Source organism: Eutrigla gurnardus (assembly GCF_963514095.1).
Source record: "Eutrigla gurnardus genome assembly, chromosome: 6".
In the NCBI taxonomy this organism is placed as follows: domain Eukaryota; kingdom Metazoa; phylum Chordata; class Actinopteri; order Perciformes; family Triglidae; genus Eutrigla; species Eutrigla gurnardus.
The window spans coordinates 9096773-9120793 of NC_139920.1; the positions used below are offsets into that span (position 1 = coordinate 9096773).

The window sequence follows — 24021 nt, forward strand, 5'->3', positions numbered from 1 at the left end:
TGTTGAAAGAATGGCGATAAGGATCATCTATTTAAACAAACCTAATGCTTGACTGCTTGTTGTGAGCTACATTTCATACATAAAATATGTTCTGTCACTGATATTGCCCCTTATCTAAAGAGAGAGAGGCAGACGAAATTTGCAGCCTGTGTGGAAGCAATGGGCTGTTTGTGGGGAGTGATAGAGGCCCAGAGCTGGAGATGCACAGCAGATAGCATCTGTCTGTCTGTCAGGCGTGCAGGCGGGCTGCAGCGGTGGGGGAACACAGGGAGACGGGGGAGGGGCCAGGAGGCTGAGTGGATGGGGCGCTCACGCTGTGGACCAGCAGACCAAAAGGCCCTGCCTCCTGAGGAAATAGGTGACTCCCAACACACCGCAGGACCCCCCTCCTCCTCCCACATCACACAAACCCTGTCAAATGCCAGTTCACTTGTAGGATATTCCCCAGTGGACCATGACAACAACGAGAGGAGAGTAAACAAAACGCAAGCTGCCAGAGCTCCGCTGGGCGGTGTATTGGATGTGGAGAGTAGAACAGCAATAGGGACAGTGGGTCATGTTAAGTCAATGAAGTTGCAGGGTTAGGGGCATAAATATAGACAGTGCAGGCTATGTGTGTGTGTGTGTGTGTGTGGGGGGGGGGGGGGGGGGGTTTCCAACAATGTGCTTTGGTAATACTCTGTGTGTTTGAATAAAGGCACATTTTTATACATTAAATACGACAAGTCTTCTACATTTTTTTGAGGGGGTGAAATAGTCAGTAGCAATATATACGCTTATTTTACCCAAACTATTAAACTACTATCATTTTTATCGCAGATTATGGATTTCATCGTATCGTATTTCACAATCAGTTGATCGTGGTGAGTTTCCATGATCAGAATAATCATAAATATCGTCACGAGTGACTTGAAAAATTGCGTGGAAAAAAAGCCTTATTTTAAAAAAACTACAGAATACATTACCGAATACATCCTTGAGTTATGAGATTTATGATCATCTCATTTAAGATCGTTTGACTGTTTTTCACGAACAAGGATGTTAATTTAAAAAATATGCATCTCGTCTGTTTCTTGTTGTTGATGCAATTAAATATTTATCTCTTAACAAAATGTTAAGTGATCCCAGCTTGTTTTATTTTAAGTTTTATTTTAAGCGTTTTAAGCATATTTTCATGATTATCGGGATAATATTGGACCCACAATAATTTTGGCAAGATAATCGTGACATGACATTTTTGTATCGTCCCATGCCGAATATTGCCAATATGCACTGATGACTTCTGGGTAATGTGTACGTTGATGTTACCTAGTCATGTGTCTATTTGATCATGTGATGATATATAGTAGCTAATCCTGTTAGCTTTCTATTTGACCTTTCCCAATAAAACATCCTAAATAACTGATAAAAATACTGTATGTCTGCCTAATGCTTCATCATTAACTAGCATGCACTGGGGTTCGTCCTGACTACCTTGTGCCGCTTGTGTGGGGTGAATGTGAAACTGAAAGGTGGTCATCTTTGGACCTTAACTGTGATCCAATCAGAGCTTTGCCTTTATCACGCTGACCCCCCTCATTATGTAGCTGACCTTGGTATTAGAGGAGCGCTCATGATGAATTAGCCTGGCGAACTGAGAATAGATCAACGCAGCAAAGTCAAGGCTGCAGCCGCCCGGGGGCAGATGCTGTTCGTTGGCAGGACATTTCACATCACAGAAGCAAAGGGGTCAGATGACTGCCGAGCCCTGAACGCACCTCAAAGCTCAGCAGGAATCCTCTCTGTTTATTATATAGAGGTTAATAATGATCACGCACCAAGCCACAGTTGTGCTCTGTTGTTTGCTGTTTAGCATGTACTATATATAGGTTTGTGAGGGTGCACAGGGTGCACACATGCATAAGTGTGCATGTATAAGCGTTTAAATGCAATTGCTGATCTTTTCCCCACCTGGGCTGTGTGAAGCAGGCCGGATATTTAAACAGGATTATCTGTTGGAATAAGGTCTGAGATGCAAGATGCTACCGTGCTGAAAAATTCCATTTGTCAGATCACTGGGTTTCATGAATACTTAAGAATGGAGGGGGGGAAATCAACTGCTGAGTATCCCAGACTAATTACACTTGTAGAACACAGTGAGGCATATGAAAAGTAAATATATGCACTTAATTTAAAGAATGAGAAGCCCTTTAAAGTCAAATATTGCATACATTTGGAGGATTGTAGCGACTCATGCTAACCACAGAGGTGAATGACGGAGCAAGAGGGATTACCAGGCGATGTGACGTTGCAGATGATTGCCCTGAAGATGAACACTGCTCCACTTCCTTCTACTTATTTGCACACGACTATTAGCAGAACTCAGCCTCATAGCGTATCCCAATTTGATTTGTGAGTAAGTGGAGAAGAGAGGGGAAAAAAACCTACTGGTTTAATATCAATATGCAAACCATTGTGTGAAATCTCTTCTGGTTACCATTGTGTCAGCATTGTCCGGTTAATTTGAGGCTGCTTGGGAAAACGCACCATTGTTTATCTGACACGTTGGCTGAACTGATCAATATTCACTCGCTCTCCGCTGTGAATTCAGTGTTTTTCCTAAAATGTCCAATCATAAAAACACAACAATGCAAATGAAAGTCAACACAGTGGTGCTCGATACATCAGTAGACATTGATTAGACCTTGCAATGACATTCATACATTTTACACAACGTGTCTGAGGACCTTAAACTTCAAGAAAAAAAAAAGAAGCCCTTGAAGATTATTAAGATCAGATATGACAGTAATGCAAACGACTGCCTTAAAAATCAATGGCATACCTAAGCCCCAGTGAGTAATTATGTCTGTGATTAGTATTGATCAGCAGCGCAGCTATGTCAAGATTCCATTTTATTGGTAGAACAGTGCCGAGACACCTGACGTGGGGCTGGTATGTGTGGTGTGTACATTTGTGTGTCTATAGATGAAATTCAATCATAAAGCGTCCTTTCTCATGTAATGACTGAGATGAAAATCTATTTAAGCCATTCAGGTGATTCTCATTTTTACTTCGAACGTATTGCTGCCCAGTTTATGTTGACTTTGGTTCACTGCCACATGCATTGAGCTCGAGCAGCCTAAAGGCTGACACATGCTCCTTCGTGCTGCATGTTGGCAAACAAGTCCTGAAAAGACGTTTGCTTTATACTTGGCAGTTTGCTTTATACGTTCATGTGCAACTTGTGCAACCGGTTTTGTACCTTCCTCCTGAAAGAAGTTGGATTGACCTTGTTTGACTCTCAGGTCAGCACAGTGTGTTGGCAGCTTTGTGCGTTACATGTACAGGGCTGTAGCCAAGAGATGGTTAGCATAGTTTGGCACAAAGACTGGAAAAGAAGGAGGGTAAAGCTAGTCTGGCTAAGTCCAAAGGGAACAAAATCCACCAGCTCTAAAGCTCGATCACAAACACATTATACCTGTCTCATCAGTAGAAAAGTGTGAAAACATGAATTTGCTGTTTCTCGTGCCATGCTATAGTGGTGAAGTCGCTAGGTAGTACCTAGCAAGTTACCTAGCTAGCTACGAATTCCCGGCCGTGTTGATGACGTGCATTGAGCAAGGCGAGAAGTTGACTGGGTGGTTTCACATAAAACTAAATTGTGCTACGACAAACCTACAACTTCCTTTGCGTTGAGCAGTTACCTAGCAACCAGTAAAGACTCCAGATAGTTTTGTGCCTGGCTGGCCAAGTCATCATTTTGTAAAGCTGTAAAATCTTGTTTTCACTCTCTGGTATTTGTATTTGTACATTTAAAACAAACAAGGCAGGCGAAGCTATTTATCCCTGTTTCCCGTCTTTATGCTAAGCTAAGCTAAGCTAACCAGTTGCTGGCTGTAGCTTCAACAGCAACGTCTCCAACAATATTACGTTCCCATATAACTAAACTGAATTCTGAATTTCATTTGAAGGAAAACGCATTTTCTGCCTGATTAGAGTCGCGTTTTTTTAACATGTTGGTAACGTTATCAAGTGAAACAAAACTGCTTGGTTAGGGATAGTATAAACTAGTGATTTGATTTTTAATAAGCATGTTTGTCATGGTATATAAGTTATGATGTAAGTTAAAATAATGTAACACTGACGTTTGGATTCAGAAGAGACACAAGCAGTGAACTTCTGCGTAAAAGGTCCTGTACTCACTCGCCCATCAATCCAGACAACAAACGTATTTATGATACATCAAAAATACACGTAATATAAGAGAAAATAAGTTTCCCTCGAAACGTAATTAAGAATGCAGTTCCTTTGTATGGGAAATTTCAATATTTTTCAGATGCCTTGCCATCACCAGATTGTTCTTTTCTTATCTAACTCTCAGCAAACGAAATAAACATGTTTCTGAAAATATCAAATTATTACTCCTTTCAAGTTGGGGAAAGATTGTGGTTTTGATTAAATGTGAATGTGCGTGCATCCTCTCTTGTTGACTTCAACCTCATGTAGCCTATTTGTAACCCCAATGCTATGACCAGATATTGTATTAAAATAGTGGATAAAGTCACTTGCATCATGCAGATACACTTGGTAGCAACATTTTTGCAACATTGCAGATATGTAGTAAAACCTTTCTGAATTATGTTTATAAAAAGTATAATTTAGGTGGCTTTATGTTTCTATTGAAACATATTTTCTGTTGTTGAATTAGTGATATTTCAGTGAAATTTCTAGGAAATGGTTGTTAAAATTGTTTTTTTTATCAAGTTAATATTGTAAAGGTCTATATAAGTAAGTTAGGTATTGTAGTCTTATTCTTTTCCACTCTCTTCCAGTGCATACTTCTAGGTCTGAGTCACACAAATCACAAGCACACATTTTCCCTCCACCATGTTCCTCTGGGGTTCCTCTGAAGGGAGAAGAGACCGAGATCAGTAAGACAAGTGTGTGATCTATAGTTTTCCCTGAGACAGATTGTCTGGAAGGTTGCAGAGATTAGTCACATCTGGGGCTTTTAAGAATGCTGCAAATTGTGGCCTTTCTTTAACGCAGCCGATAAGGCATTAAATGAAGGGAGCCGCCTTATCAGCCCGCTGCTACCCATAAATCACAATTGCCTGCTCCCCTCCTGTACCCCTGGTGGTTTCTATCTGCATCCTGGGGCTGGCAAGATCCCACCATTGCCGCCACGACTACCACCACCACATCACACAATAATCACACTATTTGCTTCCTAATTCACCCTCTGCAGACAGTGCATTAGGAGCATTCTTCCATTATGTTTCCCACTCTTCTGTTCTCTCTCAGCCTCTTTCTGTGTGTTCTTCTCTGCCTTTCGCCGTCTGACTCTCCTTGTGTGTATTCACAAGTCTTCAAACGGGGGAATCATTCTTCCTGCGAGTGCTATCAGACTTTAATCCACAGGAAAAAAACACTGACACTTCAGCACCAATTCAAATGAATAGGATGTGGAAACAGCCTTTAATGGGATATTGTTCTCCTTTTGTCTCGTTCAAACCAAAAAGAAAATAGAGTGGATAGCATAAGCTCTAATGAGCTTGTGTAAGTGACTCACATTTAATTATTTTTTTCTTTCTTCCTCAATAATTATATGGCACTGACAGTGATTTTGTTGTGCTTGCCTGACAGTTGAAATTACTTGAGCTCAGGAGTGACTGAGACAGAAATATGAACAATCCAACACAGGAACAATTTCAAACCGAGAAATTCAGTTTCTAATGAGAAGCAGAAACCAAACAGACAGTAACCGATAAACCAACTAATAAGGAGGCAACCCTGTTTATTAAAAAAAAAGAAAAAAGAAAAATACAATTAAAAGGAATAGTTTTTAGAAAATATGAGTATTGGCTTTCTTTAGAGTTAAATGGCAAAGCATAGCTTAGCATAAAATCTTGAAGCAGGGGAAACTGATTCTGTCCAGTTAAAAAATGACGGTTTTGTCTGTCTGTTCAGGATAAGGTTAAACAATAAAAAAAAACTTGGTGGGAAGGTCTAGGCAAAAGAAGAACCCATTACATTTGGAGTGGATTGTAAATAACGTATTGCGATATTTTGCCTGGAAATATTGTATCGATAAATTATTATATTTTCATTCTATCGGATTTATTTTCCAAATGCGGCCACATAAATTCAGGGAGATTGGACGATGTAGACTGTAATACAAACAGCTCAGTTTATCAGGTGCATGATGCAACATTTACAAGTAATGTTCTGTCTGCTTAACGGACAAATCCATTTTACTGAAATAAAAGATAATTGAATAAATAAAGAAGAAGAACTGCATAATGAATGAATGTAATAAATTGCAATATATGTTATTGCAATACTCAGCATATTGCAAAATGTTGAAAATCGTAATAAGAACGATCGTGATTTACGTTTCATGATAATAAGTTGGGCCTCTGCTGATTCCCCATAGTTAACATGTTGTAACTTGTTTGTTTATTCTGTACAAAACAGAAACGTTAAAGGAAAAGTTCGGAATTTTGGACATAGGTCCTCATTTCCAACTTACCCGAGGTGATATAGGTCGGTGGAGACCGTTTTCAGCACAATTGGTCCAGTCCTTATATTTATATATATATATAACTGGTGTTGAGCTAGCGCACGTCAACTGTAACATCCAGCCGGTCACTAAAAACAGCTTTAACTGCTCCGCAGAACACCCGAGACAAATGTATTATAACGTCGGACTATCGATGTACATGTCAGTGTTGATAGAATAATTCAAAAAATGTTTTTAACGCTGCTACGAGTACTAGCTGTCACGACTGTAGGGCGCTTAGGTTTCGTTTTTACGCACTACTACTAACACGCAAAGTAAAATTCCGCTGCTGCTGAGAAACTAGTCCCTCAAAATGTTTTATCATTGAAAATGCAAGGTTGGTTTAATTTCTAAAATTAGCTCAACACCAGTTAGCAACGGTGACTTGTGCAAATATAAGGACTGGACCAATTGTGCTGAAAACGGTCTCCACCGACCTATATCACCTCGGGTAAGTTGGAAATGAGGACCTATGTCCAAAATTCCGAACTTTTCCTTTAAAGTAACTATAAATTAGTATGTAATTTACAGTCACAACAAGACAGAACAAGACATATTTACTAATTGTAACTCCCTACAAAACCACAAATTGTAACCAGGCACGACAGCCATTGTTTCCACCGTGTGAGTGTGAGTCATCATGGGACACCGAATAGAGCAGGAAACACCAGAGAGGTTTAGAGGACTTTGTGTTCAGATGTCTGTGGGCAGATTTTGTCAACGGCCCCCAACTGGCCCGATGTGCTGGTGCAGCTGGTGTGATGACAATCACAAGATTGTATACTTGTTTTAACAACTAATATACCATCAACACATTTTAACCTAGCAGTTATGTAAGATTCAATTTGAAACTTTATAATTTAGAGTTTAACTGTGATTACAGGGAAAGTCTCAGTTGTGGGAGATGGCAAATAATCCATTGTTCATGACCATTATTTTCAGAGATGTCTGTGTGACCTGGTGGTTTAAGATGTTTACCAACTCATTTCAATTGGAGACAGCGTGGGATCTTTGATGCATGTGGTCCTACTTGCTCTTTGTCTATCTCTCCTGTCGACCTATAAAGTTATTATCATTATAACGATGTAAGTTGTATAAGACAAAGGCTATTTCTCCACAATATGTCTCCAGCAGTGATGCTGTAAAACTTCCTCCTAATTACTGTGAGACCTTCCCATGGCCGTGCGTGTGCTTATCGCGGCGTACCTGTGTGGCAGGTGATAGAGGTGAGAGCGGAGGCAGCCGACGTGGCAGCTGATGGAAGAGCTAAGCCTGAGGAGGAGTTAAAGGCGTGGGCCTGGCCTCTGCCTTGTGTTGCTGGAGACCTAACTGGAGACAGATTAAGGACTGTGCATTTATCTTTGCTTGTAAATGAGTGACTGGCCAGTGTTGTTACTGCCAGGCCAGGGTATTGGAACAAGAGGCTTAAGATGCTATCAGAGAATGCTGTGCCTGCAGGCACTCTGAAGATTATAAGGCATGGAAAAGACAGTGGGAAAAGTGTTGACAAACAACCAGGGGTTATTATTAAACAGTAATTATATGCTAAGCTAACTCTCTCCCTGACCCATCAACACAAAGCTTATGAGACCGGAGGGGTTCAGCGTCCCTTTATCAAGGTCAGAAGGCATCAGTTCGGTTTGATTGGCTCTGAGCTCAAATAGACAAAGAGTATCATGATGGAGCGAAACAACAGAGATACAAGACAATTAGGTTCTGCAAACATTCTACCAGGTTGGTTCGTATCCAAGCTAGAAAACAAACGGCTCTGTATCTCATTTCTGATTGGCCGAGTCAAAACAGCTGATAGATTTGACTATTTAACATACACATAAGCTGCAACAGAATATTGTTATATGGTCAATATCATAATAATTTCTTAAAGTTTTCTAGGTGATAGTAGAGAAAAATGCTGTTATTGTAGTTCAGTTTGTTGAGATGAGTCACAGTTGCTGATTTCCAAATGCATTTCCCTAAAAAAATAGTTGACTGGCTATGTTCTGACAAAAAAAAGTAGTTTATCTTTGCATTTGATTATTATTTCCACCTGGAGAATCATGGAATTGTTTGCATGTGCTTGAGTCCTTGAGTGAATGTGCATCTCTGTGTCTGTCCACAGCTAATCTCACATCCTGATGTTGCAAACTGCATCAGATTTTGGGTGGCCAGTTCTGGCAGGATGCTCGAGGACGTCTCATGGTTGCATAGACTTACTACTATAACTATTACTACTACTACTACTACTACTACTACTAATAATAATAATAATATTACTTACCCAAGACAACTTTTATTGCCTGTTTTTTACCGCCATTGACTGCCTGCTGACGCCTCGCTCACTACTCTTAACCAGTAGAGGGAGCAAGTGATAGCAAACTTAGTGCATCGTGACCCCCGGCCACTACTCAGACCAGAGACACATTGGGGGAAAACCACAGACTGTATGTCAGTAGGGAAAACAGTTTGCTCACAGTTAGTCCCGGCCTTTTAATTGGCAACCTCACATTTTAAAGCGTATTGTTTTAACGAAAGACTTAAAGTCTAAATCAATGTTTTGACTCACTGTTACAAAACGGAGCTGAGTCGCACCTCTGAGACGTGAAATGAGACATTTCTGTTGTGTGACGTGTGAGGAATGTTCATTAGTGGTCAAGACAGGGCGTTAGCCATTTGTTGGTTGTATTCATCTAATCAATAATTACATGTTGGGTGATTGTAGCAGACACACCTGGCAGAGAACGACACCTTGGGAATTATTTCTTGGTCGTGTGCCAATTGAACTCTGTCTGTGTTTTATTTAAAGCCAATTCCAAATGATGTCATTTCTTTCTGTGAAACTTAATATGAATGTACAATAAAGCATTGCCAAATACGTCACTGTTGTTGTGTCTCCATTAGTCGACTAAATCATTACATGAAAGTCATAATTAGTTACTAATGACTGATGAATGATTAATCAATACTAGATTTATAAGTAGTAATCCAGTAATGAGAACAGATTTGTGAAGAATATATGGCAGGTGTTAACCTTCTGTGTGGTTTGTGTTCTCTCGTTAATCAGGTATGTTGACCTTTGACCTCCTGGTAAGATGCTACAGAGCTTCTGGACCAAAATCTCTCTGTTGTCTAATGGAATGATATGAATGGAGTGATATTAATGACTTATAAACATGTATTGCAGGTGTGATGGATCTTAGAGTAAGATACCTTACATTTACGATGTTCGGACTTACATTACTATTAATGATTCACCACCTGGCAACCCCAAAGCAGGTCTTATAAATGTCTTATAACTGACCTATAATGCCATTAAATATAAAGGCATTAGTTACTACCTAGAAAATGGTACCAAACCTCCACACACCTTTGTTAACAAGGATCTATTTATTCCTTGCTTTTTCATAAAAATGTATCCAAGTTGTGAATATTGTCATGTGGATTCCATTGCTGCTGTTCGTCAAATGAAGACTGCACTTCAACAACATTTTCTCTTTCTGCAACATGTTGTTGGGTAAACTATGCTTTGTTTCCTTGCTAGCTACAAAATTAAAGTATCCTCACCGTTCTAATTTTCACCCCTTTTCCTTCTCGGTTTGACAAATTGGCTCGTCGATGAAGGACAGGTAGAAGGAAAAATAAAGGCGTTGGTCTCCAGGCTGCTGTGAAATGAGTGTCATCAACTGTCTTCAAATAAATTAATTATTTGTAAATTAATTATTTGTAATTAATATGTTATTTGATTTTTATAGAAGTAACATTCATACTGATTCAAATACATTTAACGTTTAAATACAACATAGTATTTTCCATCTTTGCTGAGCAAGATATTTGTGTGTAAAGAAATAGAGGCCTGTCCCACGTAACCAGAGGGTCTGGTCAGTGGTGACAATGGCAATCACTTCTGTTAAAAAAAAAGAGTCCTGGCAATGGCAAACCTCCTGTGCTGCCATTTTGGCTTGCAGTAGTGGGGGTCCTTTTTTGGTGTAATCGTAAAATGTATTTAAAGTGCTTTGCATTAAAGGCACAACCATCCTCCTAGAAAAAGTATGGAGAGTATAAACGTTGTTCATCTTAAAAGTTACTGTGAAGTATAGTGACATCTGGAGCAGCTGAAAGTCTTCAGAAGGCTTACAGAAACACATGAGACCAAATCTTAGATGTGATTTAGTTTAGTTTTACTGAAGGATAAATCCGTTGTTCTTCAGCCCAGAACTTGAAGTCGAGCTGAAACGTCAGTTCAAGTGTATCGATCTTCCACACAGTATTTATTTCCCAGTGAAACAGGATCGGCAGCAAGGAATGGGATTTGATCGTTGAAAAGATTAGCTCACGACCTTCTCCAGCTCTTTGCTGAGTCGTAGTTCCAGATTGACTGATGGATAGATGTCATGATATCATTGGTTGAAAGTTGTTACTAGCTGATGTAAGCGCGCGTCATATTTTGTTTTCCTGGAGGAAAAAAACATTGGATTATGATGTAAAAACATATGACTGGGGATGTGACCTAAAAGGGTTAAAAAAATCTTTTTCATTTCAGCTCAACTTTAATAATAACTAATTTCACACACATCACATGATAACAACACAAACTCTTCTATAGCATCAGAGCCATAACGAGCTGCAAAGCTGCTCAATGGGGCAACTGAGGTCTTCAATTAGTATTGATACTTAATTGATCAAATATTTTAGTTTAGGCTGACTGGATACATGTTTAGTCAAACCGTGCCTTAGGATTAAAAACAAAAAATTAAATTACATGAATTTGAATTTGAATTAAATAACAATCGCAACATCTGTATACAAAATCACAACTTGTGCGGCAACAATAGTGGCAAAAGTGTTTTAAATAGTACGATTTTGGTGAAGATGCATGTGTTTGTGAAGCATAGTGAGCTGGATAAATGAGACTTGCTGGACAAGTTGTTTGAGAGTTTGTAAACAGATGTTGTGATATAGTTGCTATTAAACCTGGACTCCATTACTTCGATTAGTCAAGGATCCACTCTTTGGTTCTTTGGTTGTTCAAGAATTCAAGGTAACACTTGCTGAGTAATTGCATGTGGTAAACAAATGGTAATTTAGTCCGTGAAGTATTACTTTAAGGAACGTGTCCTCCCTGGTTTGGTTTAATACATTTGACACTGTTTCAGCTTTTACTCGTTCCACCACCTGTCATTGTGGATTGTTTTATGTAAAACTGTAAAACACAGTATGGAGGCTATAGACTTCAGTGTTCTCAGTCTGAGCAACTTGACGCTTGTGCGGTGTATAAAAATGGATGTGATGATGGTTTATTGATGTGAAAACTCTCCATGTAGCATCCATAAGTCTCAAATTAGAGGAGTCCATACTTAATGTGTTAAATCAGACTAAACTTGAATTTCAACGCCTGTGATTCATGACTCACGTTTGGCTCGACAGCAGCTGTGACACCTTGACATCTGTTCTGACAATCTCCCTCAGCCTGGCAGATGAATAAAATACTGTTTTTGGAGTTTCGCATCCACTCTGAACCAAAAGCCACCAGCAGCCATGAGAACACAGTGCGCATGGAGATAACCTCCTGAAATCTCCCGCATCCCTTCTAGACACCACCCGACTGCAGAGACAGTTCCAAATTGGTATTTGGAAGACATGCTTCTGAAGATAATTAGCTTTACTTTCCAAGATTACACTGGAAACAACAAAACAAGAACTGCAATTTGCAAGACCTGAGGGTTGCAGATTGCAGGCACAAAAACTACAACTTCAAACTTTGTCCCATTTGAGATTACATGAAGAAAGGCTTGACTAAAGGGCTAGTTAGGAAAGCATTGTAATGTAAAGTAATGGTGTGAGCTGTACTTTTTAAAAACTTGTTCCCTCATCTTGAAGTCAATGTTTTTTTTGTTAGATGTCTAATAAGGTCTGTGGTTAACACAAGTTTAAGAGATGTTTTTTTTAATATAAAAAGCGTCAATAAATATCCCTCTTGTGAATTATTCTCTAACAACACGCTGACTAGTCTGCCTTTACCGTCTCATGTGTTTATGCTCTCATGTAACCCTGGTGTAGTTCATTTAAAAAATCATAAAAGTGATGTTCATTTGTGAAGATTATCTACTTTCATCTATCTGCATTAAACCCAATGGAAAAACCCTATTGGCAATTTGTGGAGGGAACCAGTGAGACGCTAATTTCTGGGGTTGGCTTTAAAAAAATACATCATCAGTTCTGAGGACCAGGCTCTTCCTCAGAACATTGAAGCCGGAGAGGATGAGCCAAGGTGCTCAAAATGTTACTGTGAATACATGTTTAAACAGGAGCTATTTGGTGTGCGGATCCATCTGCAGGAATCACAAGCTGACTTTGAGAGACATGTTGAAGATGGTGTCACGGGGGATGGAGTGGGAACAGTGAACGCCGTGTGTGTCCTGTGTTGTTGCTTTGGGACTGGGCTACTGTCATGACATCAGCTGACCTCATACAAGGACTCGGAGAATACGGAGACAAGAGATGAAAGAAGCAACAGATGTAAAACCAAGGCTTTTTTGGCATTCTCAGCGAGATTATGTTTGCCCTTCTCCCTGTGCCCTCCTCACGGCACCTTACTTCAAAAAATCCTGCAGGAGACGGTAGATTGTGTGTTACTTGTTAACTTTATGGCTACTACTCCTCAAAAAAGGTCACAAACTTTGGAAGTGTAAGGCAACAGTGCAGCCTTGCCATGAATAACTGTTGGGTTTTGAAATTTTCATTACAGGTCATAGGGAAGCAGCAGAGCATCGGTGTTAGATGTCATGTTTTGGTGTCGGCCCCCCAGAGTCAAAGAGCAAGGACTTCTTCATACAAAGGAAACTCATGTAGAGGATGGAGACGCACAAATAGACCATACTGCAACAGCCACAAGACATTCTTTCAATAATAATTACGCCACAGCTTACATAAACTAGCTGGCCATAAGGATCAAGCTTGTGGCAGTGATTTTTTGCCCCGTAAGATGAATAGCCCATAGAATAAATACAAATAAAAATGTCTCAATACAATATACAAAAAAAAGTCTCCAGGGCTAAACTGACCTAAATGGACTCCATTTTCATTTATTTTCTATGCAATTTTTATGTTGTGGATGTTGTGGTTTACTGACCATTTCATTATCATTATAAGAATGTTGTTTTCTCCGACATTAGTGGTTCCAGATGATATATCTAAGACGTTGGAGATCCCCTGACTTTTCATCTAGTGTTAAAGGTTCACCATTGCTAGATAGCAGCTATTGTTAGCTGTGAGCAGCCCAGTCGGGAACTAAGAAGAGTCTCCATGAAGTTACTAGGAGGCTACGGACAGGTTTTTTTTTTCTGTCTCTACAGTTGTGACTTGGTAGGTGGACATTGGAGGACTCTAGGAGAGGAGTCAGAAGAATGCTCGTTGACACAAAGCTTTTTGCTGCCATATAACCAAACAGCTGGGTTAAAGAGACCCTAAGCTGGTTAGGTAGGCTACCACATGGGAGTAGGGGAAGTGACCAAGATGTTAGTTTTTACAAGATAACCCCCCCCCCCCAAAAAAAAAAAAAAAACATGTGGGTATAACAATCCAATGTGGACGCATGTTTATATCTGAACAAATTCATGTCTACCAAAAAAATCAGCTGAATTTTATTGACTTTTAAAACCCTCTCAAGTAATTTAACGGCAATTAATTCTCTGCACCTCACACAAAATGCCACTGCTGGCAGCATAAACCTGTGACCCAGCTGTAATCTCTCCTGACTTTCATGTGTGGACGGAACCTTTGATGTTTTCATGGTGCTTGATGTACATGAAACATAATGTAATGTTGTAGGTAAAATTATGTACTTGCACATGACATTGGCAGCACAAGCCAATACAGCAGAAAGGAACAGCTGGCCTCTGCACGACCACAGCCATATCACACATGATGTATAGATGCATTCATTGTAATCCTGTTTGTTTCCACTGCATAGACCACTTGGACAAAGAAGAAAGGGAGAATGAGGATTTGTCTGTTTATCTATCTCAAAATCTATCAAAATATAGATTTTTGTTTTTATTCTTTGTGATTGCTATAATTTTCCTATTCAGCAGTAACATGTTTTATTTATATCTGCGAACGGGTTGTGGCATTTCATTGTATGCATTACAGCATGAAACTACTGTTTACATCCATCAACAATAATCCAACAATTTACATGTAAAATAATATCAGACACATACAGAGGGCAGAGTATCTTTATGTTTTTGACTACCATTTGCAGACTTTTGTTCATCTCAATTGATATGGATATCACAGTAGCGATATAATTGTAACATGTGTTTCCAGTATGTACAAATATGTCCTTTTTAGTTTTGTGCAAAATTATGTTTAAAAATCTCCATTGGTCCTCCATACATTTGAAATGTGTTCAGTATACATTTTGACTTGTTGTATTACGAAAAGCACAGGTGGTAACTAGTAAATGATGACAGTGTCTCAACATGCACAGTACCAGGACCATATGGTCTGTGGACTACTGTTTTGAAGCCTCGCGTTCAGCATTTTGGCTGCTGCCATCTTGGATTTTTGGACTAGTTATTGGGAGTGACCATATTTGGTCTGCAGAGGAGCGTCTGGTGGTTCTGACAAACACAGACGGCAAAGTGACACATGTCCTGAATCTTGATCCATCATGGCTTCTGGTGTGAAGCTGGTAACAAAGTTAGCTTCCATGATTCAAGGTAAACTTTACAGCCAAGGGGTAAAGTAATGTTAGTAGCTAATCGATTAGTAGCGTGTTAGCGAGGCCATGGTCGAAGGCATACCATGCTTCATCGTCTATTTGACTCTAAATGATTTACTAAATGAACATCATGCTGTATTGAAGAAGACTTGAAACTAGAGATTGAGACCATAAACTCATGTTTACAATGTTTACTGAGGTAATAAATCAAGCAAGAAATCATTTTCTCACAGACTTCCATGCAATCAGACTTCTTTCTGCAACTAGAGGAGTCGCCCCCTGATGGCCAGTAGATAGAATGCAAGTTTAAGGTACTTCAGAATTGGCTTCATTTTTCAGAACTGGAGCAGCTTAATTGGAATTCAGCCTTCATCAATTACATTATTTACACCTGTTCTTGTCCTACTGTGGCTTCTCAAAATGTCAAGTTTCAATCAGAAATGACCTATTAACAATCAACAGCAGCATGTTATTTATTAATAACTAAGCAAAGCTAGCTACTAGTTTGCCGCCATTATTTGCCCCAAAAGTTACCATAAATGATCAAATTACAAGATAATGTCTTGTCTTTTTATATTTAACTTATTCATGACATCACCAAAATGAGAAGGTTGTCCTTCATCTCAGGTACATGAAGAACATCTTTTAGTCTTTGACAGAACGTGATGAATAAGCTGTATTTTCTCATCATCGTGTTAAGTGCTGTAATTTGTTGCAAATGGAATGAGCAGGAATTCAGGTGGCTCCGGGGCAGATGCTGAATCGGTAAGGTCCTCACTATATGAGTAAGCTTGCATCGCCAGGGGCTGCTGTCTGAGTGTTGAGTGTAGTCAGAGCTGTGGTTAAAGAAAAAGGACAAAAAGACTGATCTTGAAAAAAGTTATTTTTTTCTATTCCTTTTACTTCTTTTTCAAACTTATGACATTTGACAAGAGTTCTGACTTTGGTCTCGAGGGAAGATTTTTATAATCATCACTTATTAATTAATCGTAAAATCTAGACAAATCACCCAACATAACATTTTGGACTCCTGTAGGGCGTTGTAAAGGTTAAAGGATATTATGAAGTTCTTTTCTCTCCTCAGGCTCAATCCAAAATTCATTTCAGCCTTTTGCAACCTTCAGCGATGCTCAGCTGCATTTGCCTCACCCCCTTTTATTCCTCAAAGCAACATGAAACAAACCAGAGAGCAAGCAATTTTATTGTTCAGTGGTATCTTTAATTGTGATGAAAAAGGATTATGTAGATTTCTGTAAGCCTCCTGACAAGACATATTTTAAAGTGAATAGGCCATAGAACAGGAATATGTGTCAGTGGTAGAGGCTTAGTGGAACGTCTTCTCAATAATAGGGTAATCCTGGAGTCTAGGGATCCCTCATTTACCCTCTCAGCCGAGAGACGATGTGCTCTGGCCTCCAATTATAGCCCATGGTCCCTTTAAAGACAAAGGAAAGGACTCAGACTGTGTGACTAAATGTCATAAAGATATTGCCTTTATCTCTATTACTTCTTCCAGTGTAGAGAAGTACAGAGCAGCATAACCAGGAAAAATCATGAAAACGTACCTTATTCCAGAAAAACAAAGCAACAAACAACAATGCGGTGTAGATTACACTGGCAGACACCTTTGTTCAGGACGACTTACAATAAGTGCATTCAGCCTTGATAGGAACAACAGACCGATGCCAAATCTCACAATTGTAATTGGTATGTATTATGTACTTATTAATGCCATCTAACCTGTCTATGCTAAATTTGTACGGATGATTTGTGATCACTGCATAGGCTATGCAGCTCTTCAATCTCATCCAGGCAAACTTTTGGCTCATCATGCTCAATAAGGTGTGTCAATAGTGGGGTTTCCTGTTTACGATCGCGGATGCGTGCAGAGAGGTAGATACCTCAACTGAAGTCATTTGTAAGCCACCCATAGATGAACAACAAGAACATGACATAGCCTACAATTTCAGTGACAAATGGTAGCTAGCAATGACGCTAACCCTAAGTACAAAAGCCCCCCCGAGGCCTACAGGTAGTGTGAAATTATGCCAGTGTCACATAATTATGAATGCCCTCGCATTTCTTGGCAAGAGCTACCCAACATAGCTGGTTGAAGCAGAGATAGTTGTCGAAGATAGCTGTTATCCTCGAGTGGTTAGTGTCAGGATATGGCCATTGGTCAGGGTATAGGGCCTGATCAAATCAATCAAATTGGGTTAGCATGTACCTTGTGCAATCCTGGACGCCTGGCTAATCCTAGTGCTTGAATGCTAATCAGGGCGAGTCTGGCAAAGAAATGCAAATGGCTTCATAATAATGTGTCTGTGTCCCAAACCACTGACAGAGAGTATGGGTTAAAAGCCACAAATTTACATTATCATAAAAGAAAGAAATGTTAGCATGGCTTAACAACTTGAGTTTAGAAATTCCTCCCACTTGCAGAAGCCCTCCCTCATTCAGGATGACATAATAACTAGCTACTAATGCTGATCAGTGTGGGGCAGGTTACTTTCAAAATGTAATATATCACCTATATTACTGTCTTTTGCGTTACTCTCAGTGTAACCACATAAGTATGACTAGGCATTATAAAATGGAGGGAAGAAGCCCACGTTCATTGCTGTTATTTCATCTATCTATCTACCTACCTACCTACAAACCTACCTACCTACCTACAAACCTACCTACCTACTTACCTGCAAACCTACCTACCTACCTACCTACAAACCTACCTACCTACAAACCTACCTACCTGCAAACCTACCTACCTACCTACCTACAAACCTACCTACCTACCTACCTACCTACCTACCTACCTACCTACCTACAAACCTATCTACCTACTTACCTGCAAACCTACCTACCTACAAACATAACCACCTTCCTTTCTACCTACCTACCTACCTACCTACCTACCTACCTACCTACCTACCTACCTACCTACCTACCTACCTACCTACCTACCTTCCTACCTACCTACCTACCTACATTCTAACCTACCTACCTACCTACATTCTAACCTATCTCACCACCTTCCTATCTATGTAACCACCTACCTAACTACCTTCCTGTCTACCTACCTACTCAGCCTACTTCCAGCTACCTTGGATGTTTTCTTCAAGGGGTTTGGTAAGCATTTAAGTGTGCGCCCTATAATGTCAGACTAATGAAACTTTCGACAGATACCATTGCAGTCATGTGATGTTTTTTTTTAAGACCACCTTTCTCACAAATTGGCACATTTGTGGTTTCTCTTTGGGGCCAAACATGTTCTCTGTGCAAACCATTTAGCTGTTCATCCATCTTTGCTTGAAATATGCTTATAATTATTTATTTTCTTGAGTTCACCACAACATTAATTAAAAATAAGAGGTATAGTTTGCATAAAGATAAGACTTACTTCCCGATGTCTGTGGTTGCGGGCTGTTTCTGTCTGACTTGGCTGAAACAAAGAGTGTGAAAGACTGAAAGGAGCTGTGTGATTTATGTAAAGGACTAATACATACTAAGACTAATTGCTGCTGGAGGTCAGCATCCCTAATGCTTATTCAAAATGCAGGATGTTGCCGTAAATGTATTGCAGTCACAGTTATTTAATAACCTGAATGGGCAATTTCGCACTGAATCTGCAGAGAAAGGGGACAAGAAAAGTTGTGAAGAATTGATGATGGACTCTTTGAGAGTGAGCGAGATAAAATTGACCATGAAATCTGGAGCTTGGAATTAAATTGGCTGGAAGAACAGGGGTGGGGTGGGTGAAAGGTGTGAAGTGTGATCACAAAGACACAAGTGCCTTTGTGAAAATGCCAAGGTTAATTTGCACATCAGTTCAACGCGTAATTAAATAGGAGATCTGTTTGGACAAAGGAAACCCTAATAAGGAGAAATGTAGCAAATAGCTGAGATGGTTAAAGTGATTTGTGTTCAGTTTAGCATTTGTCTCTCAGTGCCTGTGGATGTACACAGCTCTTCCTTGTGTGGATTCATTCAGAGACTGATGGACAGTGTTAAGCAAAATTCATTTTAGCACGTCATTGTAAATAACGCATAAAGAGTGTGGATGTTTCAATTGATCGTACCTTTCAGACCTCCACTGTGTCAGGACACTTTTAAAGCCCACTTGCAGAAACCAAAACCATGCTTGATCTACAGGATAGCACAACTGTTTTTTAACAAGTTTACATGTTTTCTAAAGTAGTTGCTGCTGCATTCAGGGGTTCTTGGGAACATTTTATACATTGCATTCATCAATTTAAAAAAATCTTTCAAATGTCTTGAAAGAACCCAGATACAATTGTTGTCTGTGCTCTTTGAAATGGCTGTTGAGTGATGATATTGCATTGGTGGATCAGAGTCAGTGTGATACCTCTTACCAAGACATTGTGTCCATGTTTCACTTTTTCACCACGTTTTCTCACATGACAGTATGCCTTAAACATTTGATACATTGGAGCCATTAACATTCATCTAGTTGGGCTGAAATAAGCACATGAAATTGGTTATTAATTCTCTTTAGTGTGCTGAAGGATCATTCTGATTGATCAAGGATATCCGTTGATATCACGATAATGGAATTCTTACAATAACTGATCATAAGAGGCTTATGATAACAGCTAGGGTTTGCTGAACTTTTCAAATAAGTAGTTACTGAGCTTGTAAAGTTTTGCATCTTCTTGACTGGAAATGTTACAAAAAAGGTATGACATACCTACAAGGTATGTTGCAGTTGTAACTCACAAATGTTGTATTAGAATTATTCACAATGCCTTCGATGATAGAGGCTATATTAGAATAACAAATAAATATGATTCGTATAAAATGTGTAGAATTAAATTACAGTAAAAAGTGTAATTAAAAGATATATACATACAAATACAATGCATTCCTTTTTATTCAAAAAACCTGGATTTCCACTCTCAACAAAAATGCTGTTCAACAGTACCCTAAAGCAGACCAGTAGGGAACCTCTAAAGAAACATACAAGGAGTTAAAGGGTTCTTTGTGTGCAGCGGTGCTATAAAGCACCTCAATCCATGCAAAGAACCATTGAGGAACCAACATTTTTGTGTGTACAGAACCTACGCCATCAACCATTGGATCGTTTCAGATCATATTTGTCCCGTGTTGGAGCTGCTGTATGCGACGAACCAGAGGGGGAATTATTGAAACTCCAGCAGCAGAGATGAGGCAGAGAGAGAGATGGACGATATCAACCAACTTATCCAAGATTGCTTGATTCAAGAATGGGTGTTGGATCATAAAATCAACCCTCTTATTAACATGAGATGTCAGCGACATCAAAGTGACTTTCCCTTGACTCTGCCACTTGAAAGGGTCTGGTTAGGACCAGGGTGCAATCCATGGCCCGGGGAGGCCCTTTGTGCATCATGGTAATAGAGAACAAAGAAGGCCAAAACCTTATGCTATTAAAATAGATTCACCAAAACCAATTGTGGTATATTAGCTTGGAAATGACACAGAGGAACTGACGAGGGTTTTTAGTGGCAGATGGAGTTCCCCCATACCATGAAATTTGTATACTTGGCTACGAAGAAAACAATTCTTGCTGGTACGTTGAGCAGCCTTCCTGTTTTCACTGAGAAAGTGACACTGGGAGAGTGAGAGAGTGTGAAGCCTCTTTAATTGCCTTCGGTCACCCACAACGTTGAACCGGAGCGCCACGCAGCTTAGCAAAGGAACCGGGCAGAGGGCCTGATAGATATTTTATCGCCCAAGTTAACGGTTAATGAATTCCCAAAGTGAAATCTGTCACTTCAAAAATAAAGAGGAAGGCAAATTAAAGGGAGATAGAGAGAGACAGGGGAAGAAAGGAGCTGGAGAGGGTGACACAGTTTTAAAATGCCCTATCTTTTGGCCATCCCCGGTTTTTCAATGGAATAAAGAAAACTCAGCCTCTTTCTTCTCCTCTTTTCTTCCCCCACTTCTTTTTTCTCCCTCCCATCCTCCTATCTCTCACTCCGCTTTTCTGTGAAAAAAAAATTCTCATGAATGATTTATATGTGTCTTGTTATCAGCAACGATTTCTATAGACCCCAACGCATTCACCAAGACATTTGTGGCGTAATTGTTAATTTTAATGCCATAATGGCTTCAGATGGGAGCCCTGATTAGACATTTATTACACAATTAAATGAAACATACTCAAGAATCACAAAGCCTTCCGTAATTATTTCAGGCCATTAATAAAATGGGCATTAAATTATATTGGACACAAAAGAGAAGTGAAATAGATTTCCATTAGAGCAATAGAGGCAGAGAGGGGTAATAGATCCTGCCTGAATTCACTCTGAAATTAATTGTTGCCCAGCCTATTTCCACACACAGTGGAATAAATGAATGAGAAAAGAGCGGAAGAGAAGAACGAGTTGGTGGCCGTGAGAGTGAGAGGAGGGGGTTACATTAAGAGCCTCTGATAAAAACCTTTTGTTTGATGTACTACAATGGACCCTCCATTCAAGAGAGAGAGAGTGGGAGAGAGTCAGACCAATTTCAATCTTAGTCCACCCCTCCAGAGTTCTGACTCGAGGTTATATCCCCTTTTCAAGTTTTGTTTGCTTTTCAATAAACAGCTATCAAAGATCTATCTGCTAATGCATATATCTAAATGGGACACTTATTAGAAAGCAGCGTGTGGGTTGCAAAGACAACTACTATATATATTTTAAAAAATGAGGACAAATGCCTATGACAGCAAATCAATCTTTTCTTTCATTTATAAATGACCTGCCGGGTCGAACGCTAATTCTTTCACTCTTTGATACCAAGTCACCTTCCAGCTAAAACATAATAGAGGTCAAACCCGATAGACTAATGAATGGCTGGGATTCAATCAAAATCTGTATCTTTCTGGGAAAAGGTCAGTTGTTTTACAAAATTACCAGATAATGCTCTTTAAAATCATAGAATTATGATCAATATGTTATATATGCACTCATACAAAGTGTGTACTACAAACTCATCTGCACAAAACAAAACATTAAGTTCTCTTCAGCTATATCTATGGTCATCTTTTTTATGTTTTTACAAAGTATTTTAAATGCAATGTGTAGTCAAGAAAAAAGAGCACTTACAATGGAAATATAAACAGAATTTATTTCCCCCATCTCCGCACAGCAAGATTACGACAGTTAAAACACATCAAAGCCCGATGTATAGCAAAGACTCTCTGAAACCATTTCCGATGGGAACTCTAAATTGAACCGTCTTTTGAACTAGCGGTCTCTTGAGATCTTCTGTAAAAGTGTAAAAGAAATGGGAACTGATATCTCGCAAAGCTAGAACAGATCATTCAACAGAAATTAATTAATCATTCACTGATACAGATTTGTGGAATTGTATTTTTTTCCCCCTCCATCAGTCTGTCTGGCTTCAAAAGCTTTCCCATTCTTCAACCGTCTCTTTTTTGTTATTTCTCATTTGAGTTGTCTCTCTTTGATTTTACAATACCTACAGTCCAGCTCCCATTTCTCAAGTTCGTCCCACTTCCTGACTCAGGTTGCAAATTCTGTAAACAAAACGGGGGAGAAAAGGTACAAGATGGGTGTGAGTGATACGTATACATTCAGGAGTAGCACTGTGGAATATTGATTTTCAATTTCACTTTATTATTCATCACCTGACTCAAGGGAGCTTTGCACCATGTCTTGAGGATCAGGTCTCAGACTCAGCGAAGGCACTGGTTGCCTATATGTTATAGAGATAAAAAAGAGAGGTTGTGTAAAAGAAAGCAATGTTAAAGCAAGTATTTGGATATTGTATGTTTTTGTTTCACATTACTGACCAAATGGTATATTTTGATCTGAACTTCACTCAACTCTTAGTTTATGTACGTCTTCACAGTTACATGACATTTGACAACCAAGATGTGCTTTTCCAGTAAATGCCACGTCCCCTCTGGGTGTCATCACTGTAATATAACCACCAAATCCAATTAATCAAAACATTATATTTAACAATATTCTGTGCCCTATTTATTAAAAAGTACAGAGCCTGAATGTCAATGCTGGGCACGCACTCCAGCAGACAAATTATGTCCACTGATGAGATATGGCTTTGGGCTATAATGAGAGTTAATGAGTGAGTGTAAATGTGTCATAGGTGTTATCGTGGCTATTTTACTTTAAAGAACAGCTGTTATTTAATTTGAGAATATTTTTAAATCCAGAATGTAATACAACAGTGTATTCCAGGACAGCTGTTGTCAGAGGTGCGTCCTTGTACATCATCATTTGCGCAGCCATGGTAGTATTTAGTATATTAATTCAAGCTCTATGTGGCATTAAGAAAGTGCAACTTTTACAGAAATATATATTTTGTAATTTTCGAGTTAAAACTGATTATGAATTAAATGAAATAATTTTTTGTTATAATAGTTAACACGAATCTACGTTGATCAATGTTATCTGGATTGAGAGTTTTGTTCCTCAAGTTAGCAAGAACCTAATGTCCTCTCTGGTTCAGACCTTTTCTCAGCATCAAACCATTCAGAATTCTGTGTGCACCACAAAAACAGCTGCGTGCCAGAGCTCACAAAGGACAGACAAGGACTCTGGATTGTTTGATAATCCTTTGACCCACAGAGCTGTCATTTTGACTTATATAGCATGAACATCCTCTAGGGTACAGAGCAGGAAGACAGAGATAGAGGAATGGTTGTTGGCTCAGTCAACTCCTCCCAAGGACGGTGTGTTTCTTTGCAAAGAGTTTGATGTTAATAGGTTGCTTGGGATGACTCCAATGC

At 39.3% G+C, this 24021-nt stretch overlaps 1 protein-coding gene across 1 annotated transcript in view; it reads left to right on the forward strand.

Moving 5' to 3' along the window:
• Window positions 1–21893, forward strand: part of agxta (alanine--glyoxylate and serine--pyruvate aminotransferase a) — a 212923-nt gene extending 191030 nt beyond the window's left edge. The window contains exon 12 of the mRNA XM_084012195.1: window positions 21883–21893. The gene's annotated coding sequence lies outside the window, so the exon portion shown is untranslated. The remainder of the gene's footprint in view (window positions 1–21882) is intronic.
• Window positions 21894–24021: the final 2128 nt, after the last annotated feature.